This window comes from Triticum aestivum, chromosome 2D (genome assembly GCF_018294505.1).
Source record: "Triticum aestivum cultivar Chinese Spring chromosome 2D, IWGSC CS RefSeq v2.1, whole genome shotgun sequence".
NCBI classification, from domain to species: Eukaryota; Viridiplantae; Streptophyta; class Magnoliopsida; order Poales; family Poaceae; genus Triticum; species Triticum aestivum.
This window is the reverse complement of record NC_057799.1, coordinates 397850238-397861840: the sequence shown is the minus strand read 5'-3', so window position 1 is coordinate 397861840 and position 11603 is coordinate 397850238. Positions and strand designations below refer to the sequence as shown.

General features: G+C 47.7%; 1 non-coding gene across 1 annotated transcript; it reads left to right on the top strand.

The window, feature by feature from the left end:
* The first annotated feature begins 463 nt into the window (after window positions 1–463).
* TRNAS-AGA (transfer RNA serine (anticodon AGA)) lies at window positions 464–549 on the top strand. The gene has a single exon. It is a non-coding gene; the product is annotated as a tRNA-Ser (tRNA).
* The last annotated feature ends 11054 nt before the right edge of the window (window positions 550–11603 follow it).

Genomic DNA, 11603 nt, shown 5'->3' with positions numbered 1-11603 from the left:
AGGTAAAAAAAGATTGACTGCAAGGTGATGATTGAACGGATCAAATGGACCAGAACACCTGATCGAACGGCCAGGAATCACTCTCGCGAGGGAGCTCCGTGGAGGCAAGTTGGCTAGCATCATTATATGTTTAATGTTTAAATTTCGTAGCAGCACACAGACATTCAACGAAGTTTTACTAAACCGGCAGTTTGCTTTTATAAGTAATGTTGTTGTCTTTTACCCTAACAAACAAAGAAGCATACATTGAGACGTCTTGAATCATCATATATTTTCTTGTTAGTATGAGTACTAATTGATAGAGTAGGAAAAATTGATTTATTAAGTACTAATATGTTTTGCTGTCATAATGCTGACCCCGAAGTACCAAACACGACACTCACGTTTAGCGCTGCGGATTATGGAAATGACGGACCTGACAATAACACCATATATATAACGCTGGGTGCAGTCCTCAACACAAGCAGTGGACGTGCCAGAGTGGTTATTGGGTATGACTAGAAATCATATGGGCTTTGCCCGCGTAGGTTCGAATCCTACCTCCACGCTTTTTTTTATGTATATATCAGTTTTCGTAGCAGATCACGCTGACCCAAGCTAGTGGAATATTTTTTGTAATTTATCGTGTACATCTGAATATTTTAGCAAAATATATTTTATTTGCCAAGCTTTAAATCATTTTTTGCAATTCATCTATACTTTTGGATATTTTATCGAAAACACTACGCCCACACGTGTGGGCGCTAGCCAACTCAACCACACGCCTCCATCTCCATTGAACAGTTTCTGCACGAATCTTGGCACGTTTTGGGTGATTTTGTGTGCCACGTAGGACAACTCGCGTGTGGTGTGTGAGAGGGTTCACCCACGCGCCGGTTTCCTCTCCGCGGTCAACGGTTGCCACTCGGGGGCGTGTGGTGGAACTGCTTAGCGCCCGCACGAGTCGCCCGACTGCGGTTGCCGTCAACCACGTCTCGCACTTCGCCCCCTCCACTCACGGTTCCATTTACTCGCTCCACTTCATTACTCACCCAACCCACCGCGCAGTTCATTCTATTGGAAGAGAAGCCGAGAGGAGAAGGCGGAGGCGGAGGCGGAAGAGTCGACGGCATTCACGGACGTCGGTAGGACTTGTCGGACCAGAGCGTCTTCGCCGGAGTGCCTGCAAATTGAAGGTATTTCATCTATACTTTTGGATATTTTATCGAAAACACTAACGCCCACACGTGTGGGCGCTAGCCAACTCAACCACACGCCTCCATCTCCGTTGAACAGTTTCTGCACGAATCTTGGCACGTTTTGGATGATTTTGTGTGCCACGTAGGACAACTCGCGTGTGTGGTGTGAGAGGGTTCACCCACACGCCGGTTTCCTCTCCGCGGTCAACGGTTGCCACTCGGGGGCGTGTGGTGGAACTGCTTAGCGCCCGCACGAGTCGCCCGACTGCGGTTGCCGTCAACCACGTCTCGCACTTCGCCCCCTCCACTCACGGTTCCATTTACGCTCCACTTCATTACTCACCCAACCCACCGCGCAGTTCATTCTATTGGAAGAGAAGCCGAGAGGAGAAGGCGGCGGCGGAGGCGGAAGAGTCGACGGCATTCACGGACGTCGGTAGGACTTGTCGGACCGGAGCGTCTTCGCCGGAGTGCCTGCAAATTGAAGGTATTTCATCTATACTTTTGGATATTTTATCGAAAACACTAACGCCCACACGTGTGGGCGCTAGCCAACTCAACCACACGCCTTCATCTCCGTTGAACAGTTTCTGCATGAATCTTGGCACGTTTTGGATGATTTTGTGTGCCACGTAGGACAACTCGCGTGTGTGGTGTGTGAGAGGGTTCACCCACACGCCGGTTTCCTCTCCGCGGTCAACGGTTGCCACTCGGGGGCGTGTGGTGGAACTGCTTAGCGCCCACACGTGTGGGCGCTAGCCAACTCAACCACACGCCTCCATCTCCGTTGAACAGTTTATGCACGAATCTTGGCACGTTTTGGGTGATTTTGTGTGCCACGTAGGACAACTCGCGTGTGGTGTGTGAGAGGGTTCACCCACACGCCGGTTTCCTCTCCGCGGTCAACGGTTGCCACTCGGGGGCGTGTGGTGGAACTGCTTAGCGCCCGCACGAGTCGCCCGACTGCGGTTGCCGTCAACCACGTCTCGCACTTCGCCCCCTCCACTCACGGTTCCATTTACTCGCTCCACTTCATTACTCACCCAACCCACCGCGCAGTTCATTCTATTGGAAGAGAAGCCGAGAGGAGAAGGCGGCGGCGGAGGCGGAAGAGTCGAAGGCATTCACGGACGTCGGTAGGACTTGTCGGACCGGAGCGTCTTCGCCGGAGTGCCTGCAAATTGAAGGTATTTTATCTATACTTTTGGATATTTTATCGAAAACACTAACGCCCACACGTGTGGGCGCTAGCCAACTCAACCACACGCCTCCATCTCCGTTGAACAGTTTCTGCATGAATCTTGGCACGTTTTGGGTGATTTTGTGTGCCACGTAGGACAACTCGCGTGTGTGGTGTGTGAGAGGGTTCACCCACACGCCGGTTTCCTCTCCGCGGTCAACGGTTGCCACTCGGGGGCGTGTGGTGGAACTGCTTAGCGCCCGCACAAGTCGCCCGACTGCGGTTGCCGTCAACCACGTCTCGCACTTCGCCCCCCTCCCCTCACGGTTCCATTTACTCGCTCCACTTCATTACTCACCCAACCCACCGTGCAGTTCATTCTATTGGAAGAGAAGCCGAGAGGAGAAGGCGGCGGCGGAGGCGGAAGAGTCGACGACATTCACGGACGTCGGTAGGACTTGTCGGACCGGAGCGTCTTCGCCGGAGTGCCTGCAGATTGAAGGTATTTTATCTATACTTTTGGATATTTTATCGAAAACACTAACGCCCACACGTGTGGGCGCTAGCCAACTCAACCACACGCCTCCATCTCTGTTGAATAGTTTCTGCACGAATCTTGGCACGTTTTGGGTGATTTTGTGTGCCACGTAGGACAACTCGCGTGTGTGGTGTGTGAGAGGGTTCGCTCACACGCCGGTTTCATCTCCGCAGTCAACGGTTGCCACTCAGGGGCGTGTGGTGGAACTGCTTAGCGCCCGCACGAGTCGCCCGACTGCGGTTGCCGTCAACCACGTCTCGCACTTCGCCCCCCCTCCCCTCACGGTTCCATTTACTCGCTCCACTTCATTACTCACCCAACCCACCGCGCAGTTCATTCTATTGGAAGAGAAGTCGAGAGGAGAAGGCGGCGGCGGAGGCGGAAGAGTCGACGGCATTCGCGGCCGTCGGTGGGACTCGCCGGACCGGAGCGTCTTCGCCGGAGTGCCTGCAGATTGAAGGTAACGCTCCTTCACACGCTCACATTCCTTTTCCTGCATTCCCCCCCTCTCATTTGTGGACAATGTTCCGCTCGAGATTCATCGAGATTCCGGCGGATTCGCGGTGCTCCGGCGTTCCCGTCGGCGGCGGAGTCCCGTGCTTGCCGTTTTGGGTGGCATTGCGTAGTTTCGTCGCCACCGCGGTGGCAGTCAGGCCGGTATTGCTCAGCCTATCCACAGCCACATCCTGGTTCTGCATTGCGATTGAGCTGGCGTTTACTAGTTGCTAGTTATGTATTGCATCGAAATGTTATTTGCGATCAGTGGGGGGAGTTTTTCATTGTTGAATTTGAGGTTATGATAGTTGCCAATTAACCCTGGATCTATGTAGTTGTATTTTCAAAGTGTAGTATGAAGACAGCCATGGCAGTTTCAGCAATTATCTGCACTGGATGGCAACTAATTTCCTGATCAACTGTGTCATTTGCCACAAATATGCTTTCCATGTGGCAACTATTTTTGTGAACACACTATGGCCGTTGCCATGCTGCAAGTGTAGTATGAAGGCAGCCATGGCAGTTTCAGCAACTATCTGTAATGGATGGCAACTAATTTCCTGATCAACTGTGTCAGTTGCCACAAATATGCTTTACATGTGGCAACTTTTTTGTGAGCACACTATGGCTGCTGCCATGCTGTAGGCAGCATAATGTGGCAACTTCACTGTACTGTAGATTCAATTTTGTGTTTTTAGCAATGCTGATTAGTGATATCTGAACGTATTTGGCTGTATTACACGGCAACTCATTTTTAATACGAGGCCAGTGTGTGAATTGCCACATTACAGGTTGTCTAGTGGATGTTTTCAGCACTTTTTGAATTGTCTTCCATCTTAACATGGCAATTTCAACCTAGTACATTTGCCTTTGAACATATGACAACTCATTTTTTATATGAGGACAGCGTGTGAGTTGCCACATTACATGTCTGCGTAGTGGAAGGTGTGCTCATTTCTTTGTACTGTCTTGTGCTAACATGACAACTTGAACATTTTTGTGTAAGTGCCTTATGATCTGTACATTTCAAGTAGAGCCAATGTGTTTAGTTGCCACTTTTATTGTTGGACAATCATAGGGGGGTGTGGGTGTTCCTATGATATTGCCTAGGCTTTTTTGTCACTTTTTCAATTTGAGGCATGTGACAAGTACATTTTGTTAGGTGGCAACTGCTTCATTCATAAGTTCATTTCACCCTGACATTTTGATTTTGTTCTTATCTCAGCACAATGACTCGCGGCGACCATCAAGACGATGATGATGATTTCATGGAGTTACCGCAACATAATCGCGCAACTGGACGGACAAAAGATGGCGATGAGGTAACTTTTCGTATGACATATGTTTTGAATGTCACATTTTAGTTCGCAATCGTCTGTTACGAACTAAAATTTCATGATACTGAAACATGGCAACAAATTATCATTTGTCTGTTTTGTAGAAGAAGAAACGTTATCGCAATAGGGCTTCACGGGAACGCCTGACTATATTGACCAAGGGATTTACCGACGATCAGAAGGGAGCTGCTGCTGAGATGGGGATGCAGGCTCTGATGGATGTTCGGTTCAAGAACCTAGTGAACCCTGTATGCGACTGGCTCGGTGAGACTTACGATACCTCCTCCAGGGAATTTGTTATTCCGGGACGTGGAAGACTCCCGTTGGACGAGGAATCAGTGTTCTGCACTTTGGGTGTGCCCCGTGGAGAAATCAAAGTCCCGTATGAGGTCAATAATAAGATTGAGGTAACATTGTTTGCCCGTTTCTTTCCTGGGATGACATCCATGCCGAACACGACTGTGCTGGCAAATTCGCTGGAGGGCATGAAAACCCATGGCGAGGTTTTTAAGATGAAGCTACTCATGTACCTGATCTCAGCTGTATTTGCGCCTACCGCGTCTCTTCGCCCAAGCAACAAATGCTTTCCCATCCTGGTGAATGATCTATCTCTACTCCTTTATTCCCTCAATCTTTTGACTCCGATGTCATTTGTAAGCTATTAACTGCAAGTTTTTTGATGTTTTTTTGTTTGATTTCTGATGCGGCAACTTCTTGTCCTGAAATTTGTGTCGCGTAGGCGAAGCTGAAAGATGTGAAGAACATGAATTGGTGTAAGTTCATCGCGGACTTCCTGCATGATGCATTCTCAAACAAGATGTACCAGAAGGGTTGTCGACTCCATTTAATGGTATTTTTTCCCTATTCCTTTGCAAACACTCTTACCACGTTGATTGCTTTCCCAAATCAACGTGTCAGCCGTTGATAATTGTGAACCGTACAAGATCATGCATGGCAACCCATTTTGTTTTCATTTGTTTTCTATATGATTTTTGTTTACGTGTGAAGGCAACTTTCTGTTTAATCCATGGCATCTGTGGTTGCTGCCTACAAGGCAATATTGTTTGTCAACAACATACAAAAAAAATCATTTCATACATCCACTCTCTGTTCATACAGCATGCATGGCAACCATGACGGTGACCTTGTTGCAACTATCATCACAACAAGATGGCAACTGCCATCACATTTTTTGGTTGCCATGTTGCATTTTTCTTTCGGCAAGCACATGGCAACTGGAGTGGATACAACATGGCAACTCCAGTTCAACCCACATTGGCAACTTCAGTTGTTGTCACATGGCAATTACATTGCATTACACCTGGCAACCGCAGTTGCCTCCACATGGCAACTCCCTAATTTTGCACCTACATTTCGTCTTCTACACCCTTTCTCCAACACAATTAACTTGATGGCAACTAACACATTGTACATCATGATGGCAACTAACACAGCTAAATGGCAACTCTTTTTTTCTTCGTCCCCATCAACTTGATGACTCAAGGAATATACAGTAGCTTCTTCTCAACATAGCATGATGGAACTGACATTTTTTTCCTTTTTATTTGTGTACACCAGCTGATGTAGTCGATCGTCTTGATCTGTCCACCGTTGACTTTACTGGGATAGGAGGTCCGCCACCTCCACATAAGTTTGTTGTCTCTGTGTGGACGTACGATGCTGTCAAGGCTGTGCTTGCCGCAGACAAGATAACTGATAAGAAATATGGAAAGCTGCAAGTTAGTTCTGCCTCCTTTCTTTTGCATGGCATTCTTTCAATTTCGATGCTACATAACATATTAAAAAAATCCCCATATGGCAACTGTCTGTGGCTAACAAGATATGAATGCCCTTGTTAGCCATGGCTGTCTTGCGCATGGCACCCATGTCTGACGCCACACGGCAACACCGCCATCCGTGTTGAAATTTCCATTCCCCCCCTCTCTTTTTTTGCAATACATGAGCTGTTAGTTAGTGTTCCTTTATTTTCTCTTTTACATCCCTATCTGCTTTTGATGTTTTCCAGCTGATGGCCAAGCATGATATAGACTACAGCGTGTTTGGTGGGGCTCAAAACTTTGGCAAGTGGATGGACGTGCACTCAGCTCCGTCTTGTCCTCCTGAGGTAATCAAGGATTTTTATTTTGTTTTTCTCTTATTCTTTTTTTGATATATCTCTATGGTTGTTTTGGTTTATTTTGATCTTGTGCACGTGACTCCAGTATGGTTGGTTACTGTTTGCTTGTTGTTTCATGCACAGGCAAGGGCACCTGCTAAGCATCTAATTGGGCAGTTTGCTTCCGGAATGACTGGCTTGCTGGGGAAGTTGGTTGCGAGGCAGTTCACTCCATTTGTTGCAGAACGGACACATCGGCCAACTGGTTGCCGTGGCCGGTACAACTACAACAGCTCCCAGGAGCTTCCTGACACGCAAGATGAACTAGATGGAGATGCTGATCTCGACAAGGACGATGATGATGACATGGAGAACGTGCAACATGACACCAATGATGAGCACGTTGAAGTTTGTGCAGGTGGTAAGAAGGGCAAGGCTGCACCAGATGCCCCCCACCGGAGAAAGTCAAAGAACATACCGCTGTGAGAGACAAGGGGGTGTCGCCCTCAAAGAGGGGGAGGGCTCCAGAGGACGTTGGGCAGGGCTCTCCTGGCAAGAGGTCTAGGACCGATCCCTTAGCTGCTAGGAGGAGGTTCGACATCTATTTTAGTGTCTTGTTTGTCTCTCCTTTTGAACAGACTGACCCCTTTTTTCCATTTGTTTGCTAAGCGTGGCAATTATTTTCGTGGCTTACACTTGGTACCTTTTTTTGTCATTTTCTTACACGTGCAGTGAGGCGACAGCTTGTGGGCGAGCAGTTATGAAGAAACAAGCACCAACGCCAACCCGTGTTTCTGCGCGTTTGAACAAGGGTGCCCCATTGCTGGTGACACCCCTTCCACTAGGTCATCTCCTCGTACGACGACGTCCAACACCGGGGATCCTGTCATGTTGGTAGACTCGAGGAAGACAGTCAAGAAGTAGGTTATCCCTGTTCTTTCAATGTCATAGTGCTATATTTTTTGCTTTTCAATGCAGCTGTCCAGCTTGCCACATGGGCTACTGCCATCAGTCTCACATGGCAACTGCTGTTTTCCCATGATCTCTTTTTTTTCTACATGGCAACTCCTGCTTGTCCTGCATGGCAACTGCTAACTAGGTCACATGGCAATTCTTATTCCACCTATATGGCAACTCTTGTTCCACCTATATGGCAACTCATCCCATACCTAGTCCGAAATGGCAGCTCTGGCACATCACGCATTTTTTCATTCTTCAAGATGGCTACCATGGCAACTATTTTTGTTTACTTTTTAACACTGTTCATGTGCTTTTTTGCAGGGTGAAGAAGACTACCAAACGCGTGACCAAGCAGAACCCCAGAGACCCACTCGAACGCATACACTCAAAGCTGTCGACAAGTGGCAACTCAGATTCTCATGAGGCGCGGGTCGACAAAGCTGTTGCTGCACCGTCCATTGTTCCAACTAGCTCTGATGCAAGCGGCCGACCTTCTCCGCCGGTTGCAGATGTGCAGGCTACAACAGCAGGCATCCGTACATCCGGGAGTGATGAGTCAGTATCTGCCAGGACTGCTGAGATATTGCCCACTCTGCTGGCAATGAAGGATGCTGCTGTGAGCCATGCCACCCGATCAGCAAGTGTTGAAGTGGACACCCCCGAGATCAACCTAAGCAAGGAAGATTCCCGCTCATCTGATACGGATTCCAAGCGCGTGGGTGGTGGCACTTCTGCGTCCACGAAAGAAGGGGCTGAGGCGACAGTTCAGACTGATATGCCATCCACAGGTGAGAGTCTTGGCACAACAGCTCCAGCTTCTGGTGTTCAAGAGGTTGCTAAGGCGACCGTTTCGCGAGCTGGTCTTCCACCTAGGCATCATAGCCCCCGCAAGCAATCTGCAGATATACCCAACGCACCAGCTATAGCTAGGAGCAGCAGAGATGACTCTGGTTACGTGCCTGCATCCACTCTGTTCCCACCACCTGCCGAAAGCAATGTTATGGAGAAAACTGAAGACCGGAGTACAACTGACCCAGGTGGCAAGTTGGGCACGACTGACGGAGGTGAACGTCCGGAGCAGACTGCGTCTTTACCCGCCGCGAAGAACCCCAACTTAAATTTGCGTACTTCTAAGCTCCCAGTCAACATTGGTGTCCCCTACAGCCCAAACAAGAAGATTGGCAAGAAAGTTGCGACTGATACCGCTGACCACACGCCCCGCCCTACTAATAAGCCTGATGATTCTGCAGCAGACGAGGCAGAAATGTTTGTTGATCTTTCACCCCTGGATTATGCCTCGCAAGTTGTTCGTGGTCCGGCTAGTAGGCAGGAGAGGCACCCAATGGCCTTCACCCCACCGAGCTTTTGCCTTGGCATCAGCCAAGATCAACCAGCGGTGCATTACGCCAGTTGCCTTTGCTTTCCCGGCAGGCATGGCCCCAATGATGGCGCAACCAATGGTTGAGGGCAGAAAGGCTGTGAAGTTTGCAGAGCCGATTGTGCAAGGTACTCTTTTTATGCGTTTATCATTTTGTTCTACACATTTTTCTAGTCTAAATTTTGTGCCAAGCTTTTTTTTGGCTTCTCACCGGTGATGGCAAAAGTTATCTGAAGAACATGGCAACTGGATTTTGCTGCACAATGTCACCTACATTTCTTGTTGCCATGTTGCATTTTCCATTCGGCAAGCACATGGCAACTGGAGTTGATACAACATGGGCAACTGCAGTTCAACCCACATGGCAACTTCAGTAGTTGTCAGATGGCAACTACAGTTCATTACACCTGGCAACTGTAGTTGCCTCCACATGGCAACTCCCTAACTTTGCACCTACATTTTCACATCCTACACCCTTTCTTTGCACAATTAACTTGTTTTATTTTCCCACATGCCCTAACCCACTTTTTTTATCATTGCAGCCACTCCTGAGGAGATTACGCCGTCACTTGATGAAGCTTACCGCAGGATTGAGGAGGCAGCACTGCAGAGGAGGTCCTCACGAGGTCAGGGGCAATCAAGTTCTAGCATGCATACCGAGTCCGTATCTGAGGATACCATTAGAAGTGCCACCCCTGGTTCTGTGAGGCAGCATAGGGTAGTTCACGCACCACCCGCGGATGACTATGAGCCAGAATTCAAGGCCACAAAGGATCAGAACCAGCTGTACGAAATTGTCAAGCGCTTTGGAAATGCAAGGTCCAACAGCAAGCACGTGAAGGAGTTGAAAGCGTAATGACCACACCGCATAACCCCTCATTTGCTTTCCTTTTTACTTTTCTTCCTTTTTGCTATTTCTATAGATGCTCTGTTTTACGATTTATTTCTTTTTTCTAGTTAGTAGACATGATTCTTTCATGTTACATCATTTTCATACAACTCATGTTTGGACAGAACCAAGATCATACAATGTGATGCGACGTACGTTGACCTGGGTGATCTTGCCAAGTCTGTGAGGCCACTTGGCAAAATGTCGTAGAATGTAGTTGCATGTGGGATTGACTTCATCAACAGGCATATGGATATGTCTCCCGACAAAACAATCATGCAGTACAGCGTGACCTGCAAAATATGGGATGGTGACTTCCACCACAAAATCCTGAGGAAGCATTTTGCTGCGCATGGTGATTTCAAGCTCACAATGAAGAAATGTGTGAGTATTCCTCCCCTTTTTGCACATTTTCCCACCTTGGTATGTTTTTGCCAGTAGATATGCTTCACATGTGGGTTACACCCTGTTCTGTGACAGGTGTTTCATGTGGCAACAGCTGCCATGTAAAGTGAGTTTTAATTTGTTTCTTAATGCAAGTTATGTGGCAGCTCCAACTATAATACTGGGCAACTTACTCCATACATGGATGGCAACTTCTTTCAATTACAAAGTGCAACTACCCATTTTCTACGATGGTGTACTTTTTTGGACACCTGTTTGCTTTTATGTCATTCATGTGCCTCTTAGTGCAACCGGCGATATCCTTACACATCATTTTTCCAACTACATCATGTCTGTTTATGATGTGAACTCTGCTTTTTCTTTCCTTTTTTTACTTACAGGTCATGTTCCCCATGTTCCAGGAGCTTGCACCACAGGACCCACATGACAAGTGTGGTCACCACTACGCGATTTGCCTTGACCTCAAGAACCAACGATTTGAGGTGCTTGATTCAATGCGTTCATAAGCTGACGTAGACCTTACTACGCATGCTGAATACTTCATCAACAACCTCAAAGAGACATGGAACCATCACTATGAAAACTCAAAGGTCCAGATCAGACATTTTCCAATCGAGTATATTGCGACCACGAAGCAAGGAAACGGGTAATTAAGATCTTTTTTTCATGTGTCCTCTACACCAATGCTAACCCTCGTGCCACAACTTCATTGAAGTTTATGATTTCTTCTCTGTTTTCTTGAGTTCACCTGATTCTTTTGTTTTATAGGCACGACTGTGGCTTTCACATGTTGGAATACCTTGCTAAGTGGGAAGGTCGACGAGTCCCTGTCGTCACAGCTGCAATGGTCGTCGAGCTCCGCAAAATTTACACATGGAACTGGTTGATGAACGAAGTTTCAACACGCGGTCCAACGCACGAGAGTTTATAGAGGAAGCTGTCAAGAAAGCCACCAAGAAGTACAAGTGATCACGTGGTGCTCCACACCAAACGCCTACCTTACATTCTGTTGCCGAGGAATGTAAGGTATTACCTTGTTTCTTTCAAAATGTCTATGTAATATGCTATGACTGCATCTTCCTGTAGCCTAGTATATAGTGGTGGCGTGTGAGCGACAGTTGAAAAGT